At 37.7% G+C, this 13,593-nt stretch overlaps 1 pseudogene; it reads right to left on the reverse strand.

Annotated features, from left to right (window-relative positions):
* LOC130219058 (mucin-2-like) overlaps positions 1-13,593 on the reverse strand; it is a 37,776-nt pseudogene that overhangs the window by 11,772 nt on the left and 12,411 nt on the right.

Raw genomic sequence — 13,593 nt, forward strand, 5'->3', positions numbered from 1 at the left:
TGTGTAACTTACAATACATCAGTTATCACATCAATAATGTAATAATGGGATATTTTATTTCAGAGAGGCCAATTCCAATTTTCTGCTAAGATTAGATTTCTTTTAACAACTAATAAATGTCAGTAAAACCATACCGAACCTGAATAGTTTAGATGGAAATAAATCATATATACATTTGACTAGACATCCTATCTTAATGGAGTAATAATAAAAGCAAAAACATATCTCGGCCTAAAAGTATGCCAATAGTTAATAAAGTGTTACTATATATATTTTCCACAACCATTTCAATTATAAGGAAAAAAGCCATACTTGTCTCTACATGTTGGTGGTTCAAATGAACCACAAGGCAAGAACACTTTATCTTCTGAACATCCAATATCTGAGGAAGAAATTTATCTTTCAGAATATTTACTTGTAAATTGCTTTACTGATTTTTATAAAACGTAAACAAAATCTATTTATTTTATTGATGAACTTACTGCATTGGCTTGTGTAGTTCCTCCAGTATATGCAGACCCCAAACATAGCACAAACGCTGGCGTAGCTCTGCAGAGTGGCACACACTCCAGCAGGGTTATTACTGCTATCATACTGGCAGGCTAAAAAGAAGTTTTCAGGAGGCACGTGGGAATGGCACGCTTCAAACCTGAGAATGTTCACAATGAAGAAATTTTACTAAAAGCAAAAATCACTCTCAAGATGAATAGTTTGTTGAATTTAGTTTAATTACACCAACAGAATGAACTGACGTGGTGTTAAGTAGATAGCAGTCAGGGTGGGGTGACTTAGGTGTAGCTGAAGGTCCAGCTGTATGTGTAGCTGTAGGTGCAGCTGTAGGCGTAGCTGTAGATGTAGCTGAAGGTCCAGCTGTATGTGTAGGTGCAGCTGTAGGCGTAGCTGTAGATGTAGCTGAAGGTCCAGCTGTAGGTGTAGCTGTAGGTGCAGCTGAAGGCATAGCTGTAGGTGCACCTGTAAGTGTAGATGTAGGTGCAGCTGTAGGTAATAGAGCTGGTGGAGTGCAAACTGTATTATTCCAGTTCTCTGCCATTGCTTTACAGTCGTTTGCCAAGGATCCAGGGCAATCATCAGTCTGGTTGTTGTTGCATGTTCCTTAGTAAGAATTATTTGAAACAGTTAATGTTCATACTGTACAAGAACATTTACTTCATCAACAATCATATTATTGTCCACATATTGTTTTATCAAACACAATGCATCTTTTTTTTCTAAAATGTTCACAAAATATTCTTTTATCTGATATAAACTAAACTATTTCATCTCAAATAATTATTTTTTTATTGTGCTGGCTTACCACATTGGCCTTCTGTGTTTTTTCCAAAATACTGGAATGGCAGATTGATGCTGAAGCCAGAGACTCCAAATAGTACATAGGCATTGAGCTTTGGAATTTCCAGTAATAAGTTCAGGTCTGAGCTAATAACCCTCACACCATTATTAACATATGGCAGTGTTAGCATATCATTTCCCTCCAGAGCCTTATGAAAAACAAACAAGAACAAATAAAACATTTACAAGACAGTGAATAGTAAAGACTTAAAAACATCTTTGTTCAGTCGAGCTATACTGTAAATCTCACCTCTAGATTTGCTCCTCCCATTAGCCTCTGATTCCTAAGTGTAATGTTTTGTTCGTTGTAAGACACAATAAGAGATCTAGGACAGGATACGTTCTCAGCAGGGTCACAGTTGACTTTCTCAATGTAGATTGTTAAGTTGAATTGAGGGCTAATTTCCTTCATTAAAATATAAGTGCAGTTTCCTTGGTAAGTGTAATAGAGTCCATCAAATGTAATGTAATGGGAGTCACCCCAGCCTTGACAAAAGCCTATGATTAGTAGAGGGTGTACAATAAAATAGGTTAGGGACTAACATTTATTAGATCCTTTTCCTTTTAAATAATAAAATAATTCTTTACCAAAAAAAGATTAATAATTTAGTCATTTTACTGATGTCCCACATGTATATGAGTTTCTTTGTTTCAGCAGAACATAACATATATATATATTTTAATGGAAAATTTAAATATGCTGATGCTTATGTATAGTAACTGCATCACAGTAAACTGTAAGTTCATTATTGATACTAATTTAACCTAGCATTTTGCATATTAAAGTTCTTATTCACACACACACACACTTTTTATTGCTTGAGAAGACATTAATTCATCCACTAGACCACAGGTTACTTATGTTTTTTTGGTTTTGTTTGTTGGATTCCACTTGTGTTTGATGAATTTGACGAGACAGACACTTTTATTAGTTTGTCTTCATCTCAAAAAAGAAAGTCATATACATTTGTATTTGTAAAAGTGAACAGCAGAAATTAAGACATCAGTATATATTTTATTACTCTGATGACAACAAATTTAGAGCTTGAGAAGAAGAGCATACTTACAATCACAGACGTAATAAGGGCAACAATTGTGATTATCCTCAAACAGCACACTTGGTTGGTGATTTTGACAAGTGATGTTTTGCGGTGGAAGACAATTCCGACGAACAGGCGTGGCGCTTCCATGTATGATTGTACAGTCATAACATGATGGTGGGGTTGGTGGGGGTAGTGGTGGATGCGATGTAACTGCTGGTAAAGCAGATGTTGTGTGAGGAGCTGTACTAGTTGTAGATTTTACTTTAGTTGCTGTAGATGGTGTCATAGTAGTTGTAGTATTGGGAGTGGCTGTTGAGGTAGGTGTTGTGGTAGAAGATGTTATTGTAGATGTTATTTCTGTTGTTGTTGTCAATGGCGTCGGAGGAGTTGTAGTAATGGATGTGGTTGTAATTGTTGAAGTAGGAGTTGTGCCAGAAGTTGTACTACCTGGAGATTTTATTTCAGTTGCTGTAGATGGTGTCATAGTAGTTGTCGTAGGTGTTGTGCCAGAAGATATACTAGTTGTAGATGATATTTCTGATGTTGTAGATAGTGTCGGAGGAGTAATGGATGTGGTTGTAAATGTTGAAGTAGGAGTTGTGCCAGTAGTTGTACTACCAGGAGATTTTATTTCAGTTGCTGTAGATGGTGTCATAGTAGTTGTAGTATTGGGAGTGGCTGTTGAAGTAGGTGTTGAGCCAGAAGATATACTAGTTGTAGATGATATTTCTGATGTTGTAGATGGTGTCGGAGAAGTAATGGATGTGGTTGTAAATGTTGAAGTAGGAGTTGTGCCAGTAGTTGTACTACCTGGAGATTTTATTTCAGTTGCTGTAGATGGTGTCATAGTAGTTGTAGTATTGGGAGTGGCTGTTGAAGTAGGTGTTGAGCCAGAAGATATACTAGTTGTAGATGATATTTCTGATGTTGTAGATGGCGTCAGAGGAGTTGTAGTAATGGATGTGGTTGTAAATGTTGAAGTAGGAGTTGTGCCAGAAGTTGTACTACCTGGAGATTTCATTTCAGTTGCTGTAGATGGTGTCATAGTAGTTGTAGTATTGGGAGTGGCTGTTGAAGTAGGTGTTGAGCCAGAAGATATACTAGTTGTAGATGATATTTCTGATGTTGTAGATGGTGTCGGAGGAGTAATGGATGTGGTTGTAAATGTTGAAGTAGGTGTTATGCCAGTAGTTGTACTACCTGGAGATTTTATTTCAGTTGCTGTAGATGGTGTCATAGTAGTTGTGGTATTGGGAGTGGCTGTTGAAGTAGGTGTTGAGCCAGAAGATATACTAGTTGTAGATGATATTTCTGATGTTGTAGATGGTGTCGGAGGAGTAATGGATGTGGTTGTAAATGTTGAAGTAGGTGTTATGCCAGTAGTTGTACTACCTGGAGATTTTATTTCAGTTGCTGTAGATGGTGTCATAGTAGTTGTGGTATTGGGAGTGGCTGTTGAAGTAGGTGTTGAGCCAGAAGATATACTAGTTGTAGATGATATTTCTGATGTTGTAGATGGTGTTGGAGGAGTAATGGATGTGGTTGTAAATGTTGAAGTAGGAGTTGTGCCAGTAGTTGTACTACCTGGAGATTTTATTTCAGTTGCTGTAGATGGTGTCATAGTAGTTGTAGTATTGGCAGTGGCGGTTGAAGTAGGTGTTGAGCCAGAAGATATACTAGTTGTAGATGATATTTCTGATGTTGTAGATGGTGTCGGAGGAGTAATGGATGTGGTTGTAAATGTTGAAGTAGAAGTTGTGCCAGTAGTTGTACTACCTGGAGATTTTATTTCAGTTGCTGTAGATGGTGTCATAGTAGTTGTAGTATTGGGAGTGGCTGTTGAAGTAGGTGTTGTGCCAGAAGATATACTAGTTGTAGATGATATTTCTGATGTTGTAGATGGTGTCGGAGGAGTAATGGATGTGGTTGTAAATGTTGAAGTAGGTGTTATGCCAGTAGTTGTACTACCTGGAGATTTTATTTCAGTTGCTGTAGATGGTGTCATAGTAGTTGTAGTATTGGGAGTGGCTGTTGAAGTAGGTGTTGAGCCAGAAGATATACTAGTTGTAGATGATATTTCTGATGTTGTAGATGGTGTTGGGGGAGTAATGGATGTGGTTGTAAATGTTGAAGTAGGTGTTATGCCAGTAGTTGTACTACCTGGAGATTTTATTTCAGTTACTGTAGATGGTGTCATAGTAGTTGTAGTATTGGGAGTGACTGTTGAAGTTGGTGTTGAGCCAGAAGATATACTAGTTGTAGATGATATTTCTGATGTTGTAGATGGTGTTGGAGGAGTAATGGATGTGGTTGTAAATGTTGAAGTAGGTGTTATGCCAGTAGTTGTACTACCTGGAGATTTTATTTCAGTTGCTGTAGATGGTGTCATAGTAGTTGTAGTATTGGGAGTGGCTGTTGAAGTAGGTGTTGTGCCAGAAGATATACTAGTTGTAGATGATATTTCTGATGTTGTAGATGGTGTTGGAGGAGTAATGGATGTGGTTGTAAATGTTGAAGTAGGTGTTATGCCAGTAGTTGTACTACCTGGAGATTTTATTTCAGTTGCTGTAGATGGTGTCATAGTAGTTGTAGTATTGGGAGTGACTGTTGAAGTAGGTGTTGAGCCAGAAGATATACTAGTTGTAGATGATATTTCTGATGTTGTAGATGGTGTCGGAGGAGTAATGGATGTGGTTGTAAATGTTGAAGTAGGTGTTATGCCAGTAGTTGTACTACCTGGAGATTTTATTTCAGTTGCTGTAGATGGTGTCATAGTAGTTGTAGTATTGGGAGTGGCTGTTGAAGTTGTTGTAGAGCCAGACGATATACTAGTTGTAGACGATATTTCTGATGTTGTAGATGGTGTCGGAGGAGTAATGGATGTGGTTGTAAATGTTGAAGTAGGTGTTATGCCAGTAGTTGTACTACCTGGAGATTTTATTTCAGTTACTGTAGATGGTGTCATAGTAGTTGTAGTATTGGGAGTGGCTGTTGAAGTAGGTGTTGAGCCAGAAGATATACTAGTTGTAGATGATATTTCTGATGTTGTAGATGGTGTCGGAGGAGTAATGGATGTGGTTGTAAATGTTGAAGTAGGAGTTGTGGCAGTAGTTGTACTACCAGGAGATTTTATTTCAGTTGCTGTAGATGGTGTCATAGTAGTTGTAGTATTGGGAGTGGCTGTTGAAGTAGGTGTTGTGCCAGAAGATATACTAGTTGTAGATGATATTTCTGATGTTGTAGATGGTGTTGGAGGAGTAATGGATGTGGTTGTAAATGTTGAAGTAGGTGTTATGCCAGTAGTTGTACTAGCTGGAGATTTTATTTCAGTTGCTGTAGATGGTGTCATAGTAGTTGTAGTATTGGGAGTGGCTGTTGAAGTAGGTGTTGAGCCAGAAGATATACTAGTTGTAGATGATATTTCTGATGTTGTAGATGGTGTCGGAGGAGTAATGGATGTGGTTGTAAATGTTGAAGTAGGAGTTGTGCCAGTAGTTGTACTACCTGGAGATTTTATTTCAGTTACTGTAGATGGTGTCATAGTAGTTGTAGTATTGGCAGTGGCGGTTGAAGTAGGTGTTGTGCCAGAAGATATACTAGTTGTAGACGATATTTCTGATGTTGTAGATGGTGTCGGAGGAGTAATGGATGTGGTTGTAAATGTTGAAGTAGGTGTTATGCCAGTAGTTGTACTACCTGGAGATTTTATTTCAGTTGCTGTAGATGGTGTCATAGTAGTTGTAGTATTGGGAGTGGCTGTTGAAGTAGGTGTTGTGCCAGAAGATATACTAGTTGTAGATGATATTTCTGATGTTGTAGATGGCGTCGGAGAAGTAATGGATGTGGTTGTAAATGTTGAAGTAGGTGTTGTGCCAGTAGTTGTACTACCTGGAGATTTTATTTCAGTTGCTGTAGATGGTGTCATAGTAGTTGTAGTATTGGCTGTGGCTGTTGAAGTAGGTGTTGAGCCAGAAGATATACTAGTTGTAGATGATAATTCTGATGTTGTAGATGGCGTCGGAGGAGTAATGGATGTGGTTGTAAATGTTAGAGTAGGTGTTGTGCCAGTAGTTGTACTACCTGGAGATTTTATTTCAGTTGCTGTAGATGGTGTCATAGTAGTTGTAGTTTTGGCAGTGGCTGTTGAAGTAGGTGTGCCAGAAGATATACTAGTTGTAGTTGATATTTCTGATGTTGTAGATGGTGTCGGAGGAGTAATGGATGTGGTTGTAAATGTTGAAGTAGGAGTTGTGCCAGTAGTTGTACTAGCTGGAGATTTTATTTCAGTTGCTGTAGATGGTGTCATAGTAGTTGTAGTATTGGGAGTGGCTGTTGAAGTAGGTGTTGAGCCAGAAGATATACTAGTTGTAGATGATATTTCTGATGTTGTAGATGGTGTAGCAGTAATGGATGTGGTTGAAAGTGTTGAAGTGGTTGTAAGTGTTGAAGTAGGTGTTGTGCCAGAAGTTGTACTGGTTGAAAATGATGTTTCTACTGTAGATGATGTAAATAGAGGAGTTGTGGTGTTGAGAATTTGAGGAACCGGAGTTACGGGAGTGGTAGTTGTGGTATTTCCAACAACAATATGCATTGTTGCTGTAGATGGCGTCAGAGTAGTAGTTGTAACGGAGATGGTTGAAAATGTTGTAGTAGTTGGATAACAGTTCTCCACACAGACATTGTTAATTTCATCGTAAAAGGGTTTGTCATCTGGGCACTTTGGAAAACATCCTGCACAAAACAATGCACATAAATATGCAATTTTTAGGTTCATAAACCTTTTAAGTGGTTCAGTAACTATTTCTCCTAAACTTAGCAATCATTAAAAACGTGTAGCACATACAGTATAATATAGTAAACATCATATGTATGTATATAAGATAAATAAACATTTACTGTGTACTATTTAAGGCTGTGTAAAAAATACAGTAGATTTATTTATTTATTTATTTTCTTGAGAATAAGTGTTTTTCAGTTTAAAGAAACAATACAGATTTGGAAAATATGAAGTATATTGTGTTTTTGTGTGTGCAGTACGATTAAGCACAACTGCAAAATGCATATTATATAGTACAGATTGTGCTTACTTTATGTGCATTGTATGCACATACTTATGATATTTTATACAAATGTAAAAGGAATTAAACAATCGGGAGTGCAATATTGTTAATGTAAATGTCTATTTCAATAATGCTGAGTAGAAGGCATTTAGTTACAAACATTTACAGTTGAAGTCAGAATTATTAGCCCCCCTGTTTTCCACAATTTCTGTTTAACAGAGAGATTTTTTCAACACATTTCCAAACATAATAGTTTTAAAAACTCTCTAATAACTGATTTATTTTATCTTTGTCATGATGACAGTGAATAATATTTTACTAGATAAGACACTTCTTTACAGCTTAAAGTGACATTTAAAGGCTTAACTAAGTTAATTAAGTTAACTAGGTTAGGGTATTTAGGCAAGTTATTGTATAATGATGGTTTGTTCTGTAGACTATCGAAAAAAAATATAGCTTAAAGGGTTAATAATTTTGAATTTAAATCTGATTTTATTGTAGCCGAAATAAAACAAATAAGACTTCCTCCAGAAGAAAAAATATTATCAGACATACTGTGAAAATTTCCTTGCTCTGTTAAACATCGGTTGGGAAATATTTAAAAAAGAAAATCAAAAATAAAAATCTTAATTTTAAATTCATTTAAAAATCATTTAAAAATCAAAGGGGGGCTAATAATTCTGACTTCAACTGTATATTTAAATATGGATTTCATGTCTGAAAAACTAACAAAAAAAAATTGTTCACTAAAACTGAATTATAACCAAAATTGAAACCTTATCATTAAGAATCGAATGGTCAAATTGGTACTCAATACCCAGCCCTAGTATCATGTATGCTCAGTCTTCAAGAACTCACCTTCCATGTTGGGTAAACTGTTGTTGCATGCACCATCAGGGTTTTGACAGGTTTTGTAGCAAGGTGGATGGTCAGGAACATAATGCCATGTACATTCTTCATATTTCATATTATAGTATTCACAGTACACAGCTGACAGGGAAACAAAAACAGATGTATGAGAATGTATATAATATATTCATGTATACTGTAAATGTGATACACCTGCAGTATAGACAAAATCATCACACATCACTCAGACAAATGTGACTACATGATTTGACATCATATTTGATGTGAAACCACATATTCAGAATCTGCATAAAATTTGTATTCAGCTATTACAAATGTAACATCTGTAATAACATCAAAGATGCTTACGGCAGATCTCGGGAGTTCTCCAGACTACACCAACACCGGCCTTGTTGCAGGCTTGAGCGTAAGCTGACACAGCCGTACACAAGCACTCACAATCTCCACCAGTGTCACATGCACACGTGTCCTTCAAACAGTTGTCATAATATGGGCTTGGATCCACCTGTGGGAACATGTATTTCGGTCCAACATGGTATACAAGAATGATTTTATTTATGAAAAAGGATATCAAATTATACCTTGTAATGGCAATCTTTGAATGCACCATCCAGCTTGTTTATGATGGCACATTTAATTTGTGCCCATGCCAATCGATAGGGGTTTTTAAAGCATGGGTCAAAGTCTGGTGCAGAATCTGGGCAAGGGGTTTTCTGCTTCCAGCTCTCAACAAACTCAATTATATTTGAAGTTTGCAAACCACCTTTAGTGGTGAAGTCGTCTTTTCCATCTCCATTAAAATTTCCACATAGGCCACATACTTTACCCTGTGAAAAAACAAAGATCACATTTTCAAGAGTTCACAATTAGCTGATGATCAATAAAGCGTAATTGGCATGATGTCCCAAGAGAGAGCTCTGAGCTTGTAATATCCTCAAGGCCAGGGCTCCCTCCCATTAGAAGGGCGAGAGGGGAGTTCGAGCTCAGGTAGGTCTCGAGATCTTCCCTGCTTGTCGATAGGAGGTTGGACCAGCGGAGTTCTTGCTGTGAGGTAACAGTGCTATCCACTGGGCCGCCGTGTCGCCCTATTGAAAAAGGGTGGGAAGTGGGGGTGGAAGGGGGGGAACTTCAAGACGAAGATAACTGGAGAAGCTCTGGTTATTGATAATGCGTAATTATCTAATAGGGCAGATTACAGAGCTAATGAGGTGCCAGCCATGTTGAGCACGTGATCCTCTCGAAATTAGTTTATAAATAAACCGCACAATGTAGATCTCTCTAATGAAACTAAGCAGTAGGCATATCTACCAAAAGTAAAGGTGCACTAGGCATTTTTTGACCACAGTGTCAGACTAATCCTGAAAGCACTTAACAGGAAGCGCCATGTCTAGCAATGATAGTATGATCATGGTCTTGTTGCATTATGGGTGTGATTGTTTGGGTGCTTTTAAATAACACATTTTTAAGCGCTGCATAAGGTTATTATGCCTGCTGCAGCCATGGTATGACAGCCAAGTTGCTTAATTATTATGTGCGAATTAAGGCTGGTTTATACTTCTGCGTCAAGTCATTGGCATGATTCACGGCGCCTACCATGTGCGTAGTCGTGCATTTATACTTCTGCATGCTGTATGTGTTGCCCTGCAATAACACTTCTGAAATGCTAGCTGGCAGTAGGTTTTTAGGTTCATCTGTGTCATGTTTCTTCACAGGTGTTATGTTTTTTCTGAACGCTACCTTAGTGTACAAGTAGCTAAAACTCGCTCATTCAGAGCTGGGAACTGGCAGATGTGCAACAGCATAAATCATAAGGTAACAACAAAATAAAAGTTTCCACCTAAAACTTTTTCATGGGAACACAGCTACCAAGCCAACCAATCACAAAGCTTGCGATGCGCATCATTGTGACGTGGTTAAATTTTTTGAAAGGTCAGCATCTGCGTTTGTTGTGCAGAGAATTCATAGAAAAAGAGGACGTATGTATGGGTGCGGCCTTCTCCAGGCCTATAGAGAACTGGAGAATTATTGACAGGTGATGAATTTCACTTCATGAACTCCACCTGTTAATATCAGCTGCCTATGTAAGTTGAAGTCAGGAAATGAAAACTGTTGCACACCCCTGAATGTAACTCTTGCAGTGCATTGAGAATAACAGAATTCTGTGAATTGAATATTCATTTATATACAATAAGTTGCTCATATGTTAAACATTGAAGAAAAACCTCTCCTCACCTTTTTTATTGAACATGCATGGAATTGATTAAATAGTCCAACAAAGCTTTGCATTTGTTTTTGGAGTGTAGTAAAATAAGCCTAAAAAACTTATTGTTTTGATAAAGCCTCAGAGCAAGAAAGTCACTGGTTTGAGTCCCGGCTGGGCCAGTTGACATTTCTGTGTGGAGTTTGCATGTTCTCCCTGTGTTGGCTTGGATTTCCTCCGGGTGCTCCGGTTTCTCTCACAGTCCAAAGACATGCGCTATAGGGGAATTGAATAAACTAAATTGGCCATAGTGTATGTTTGTGAATGTAAGAGTGTATGGGTGTTTCCCAGTGCTAAATAGCAGCCGGATGGGCACCCACTGCATAAAACATATGCTGGATAAGTCGGCGGTTCTTTCCGCTATAGCGACCCCTGATTAATAAAGGGACTAAGCTGGGGAAAATGAATGAATGAATGATAGTTTTTATAAAACATTCTTTTTGACATTTTACTTTATAGCAGTGCCTCTTTAGTCAGTTTGACTCAAAGCTTTCTTTGGTTTTGTGTTTTGTGCCCCTTTCCTTAACCATGAGTTTCATCAACCCAGATGCCAGTATTAATGATAGCATCAACTTTGTTCCATTAATTGAAACCAGATTCAGACTAAGACAGTATTAACAAATGCATTGTCCACCTTTGGACCATGGATGCTTTAGAATGATCTGTATTTTTGTAATTCAAGACAAACACTATATCAAAGCAGGCTAAACAAAGTGCACTTTTCTGTGTTCCAGGTTCAGGTTTTTCACGGTCTATTTATCTTTTTATGTGTATACACAGCGGCATTACACACAAGGTTGAAAGAGTGAGAAAGCATACTAGTGTACGGCCTCTTTAATACACATTATTTATACTGTACGGAATAGTAGAATTAGTTTAGCTCACCGTATAATAAGGTTGCAGAATGATGCTGACTGTGGTTTTGCGGTCCCACAAAATTGTCAGCCCAATGTCAGTGTTAACGACAAGGTACATTCCAATGGTGTTGATCCATATGTCTCTTTCCATATAAAGGTCTGATACAGTCCCATCTGAAAGGCGTAGTGATGTTTCCTAGAGGAGTGTAAGAATGAATTAAGGATAATTTTAACTAAATATCAAATATATAAAGGCTTTTAACAAAGAATTCATCTTTCATTTTTTCATGCTATTCAAATTTGGTCATACAGTGAGTAAATCGTACCCCCAACTGAATAAGGACCGACTTTGAGCATGTTGTCCCTGTTGTTCCACAAGGAATATTTTCAGTGATTACTTGAAACTGTCCTGTCGCATTTCCACAGAAATCCTTAAAAACAAGATGTTACATTATAAATAGGAACACATTGTGCACAGCCAAAATAAAGAAGCACATACAATGAAACACTAAAAGTGCTCGTCTGCTGGTACCTGAGCTGCTATGTAACTGCAGTATCCGTGGAATCCAAACCTTTGATTGTCAAAAGATTTATAATGTCCGCTTCCATATATAGTGCAGGTCTCTGGACATTTATTTTCTGTACAGTTCCATGTTCCATTTTCACAAGTGCTGTAAACAAATGACTGGTATTAGTTTGATTCAAGGCGATTCTGTGTTATAATATTTGGTCTGTTCATTGTTATTCACATTTGGTATGCACTTTTATATTTCAGACGTTCTATAACATATTTTACCGTCTGCCACATCCGTCTGCTGCACCACATTTAGTGCTCAAGACCATCATGTCTTCGTTTCCATTTAGCAATGCTGCACCAGTATTTTGCTACTGATGTGTGAGGACACACTTAATTTTGTCTGTTTGTTGAATTTAACTTACATTGCCTCTACATGTCAACTAATTCTCATTAGATTATTAGTAGACTGTTAGGTTGGGGTTAAGGTTAGTGTAAGTTGACATGTACTTGCAAAGTTTCTTATAGACAGTTAAATGTCTATTGATGGAGCAGTATCAAAGTCTACCAATAATCAAATGGACCATCAAAATTAAGTGATCCATGTGCGATTTATTATTATTTTTTAATTTAAGATTAGTCCTTATTTTATGATATTTCACGAGTTCAAACTGTACGAATGGCTAAGTCTCTCCATAATATCAAACACTAAGAACTGTTGTGAAGAATTCTACGAGATGAGACCACGAGAATTGTCAAGCACTAAAACAATATATTTTCTGATCTGAGAAGAAAATCAGGAAACCAGCTGTTCAGCTGTTCTATACAAATCATCCTGAGACTTTTGAAAATACAAGCATGGGCTGGAAACACAGCTACAGATCACCAGGGAGGAATGCGAGAAGGTTCACTCCTTGTGAGCAGATCATTCACATTAAATGTCCAAGGTTTAAATATGGTATATCTTGTAGCTCTATATTCATGATTGGTATCATTTTAAATGTCTCTGTGTAATAGGTAAAATGGTCCTAATTTTTTGTAATATTTCACTTGTATATGTTGATTTGGTTTTTGACTTTGATAAAATCTTGGCCAGATGCTTCACCCCCCCTATAGAAAACTCATTACCAGGCAAGGGAGCTTTTGTTGTCTTAAGTTTATGGCTGTTTGTTCTGAGTTGAGTATATGGGGGAATAGTGTGAGATTGGGATCTTGTAGCTAAGACACCCTGTTGCAGCATCTCTGAGACTTAGGGCATACTCACCGGGCCAAAGCACGCTTGTCCCCCCTCTCATCTCCCCCAACGGCCAGCACTCACTTTACATTCGGGCCTGGGCATGCTTATGTCATCGATGATGCGCTGTTCAGTAAGCGCTTTTGCTCAGCACAGTGGAGATTTCTTCAGTTACATCGTTAAAGTCGTTTGATATGCAGTGACACGGAGACAAATATTTTGCGGAACAGATCAGCCACTTTTGACGCTCATAAAGAACCATAAAGTCCTCATGCTGCAGGAAATAGGAGGTTTGCAGAAGGTGCGCAGCTGTCGTGCAGTGAGGGGTTTGCGTATTTAATAAACTACGACAGTTTGCGTTTATTGAACAGTAAGAATGATTAATAAATCCATATGAAACAGTCC

This window comes from Danio aesculapii, chromosome 25 (genome assembly GCF_903798145.1).
Source record: "Danio aesculapii chromosome 25, fDanAes4.1, whole genome shotgun sequence".
NCBI classification, from domain to species: Eukaryota; Metazoa; Chordata; class Actinopteri; order Cypriniformes; family Danionidae; genus Danio; species Danio aesculapii.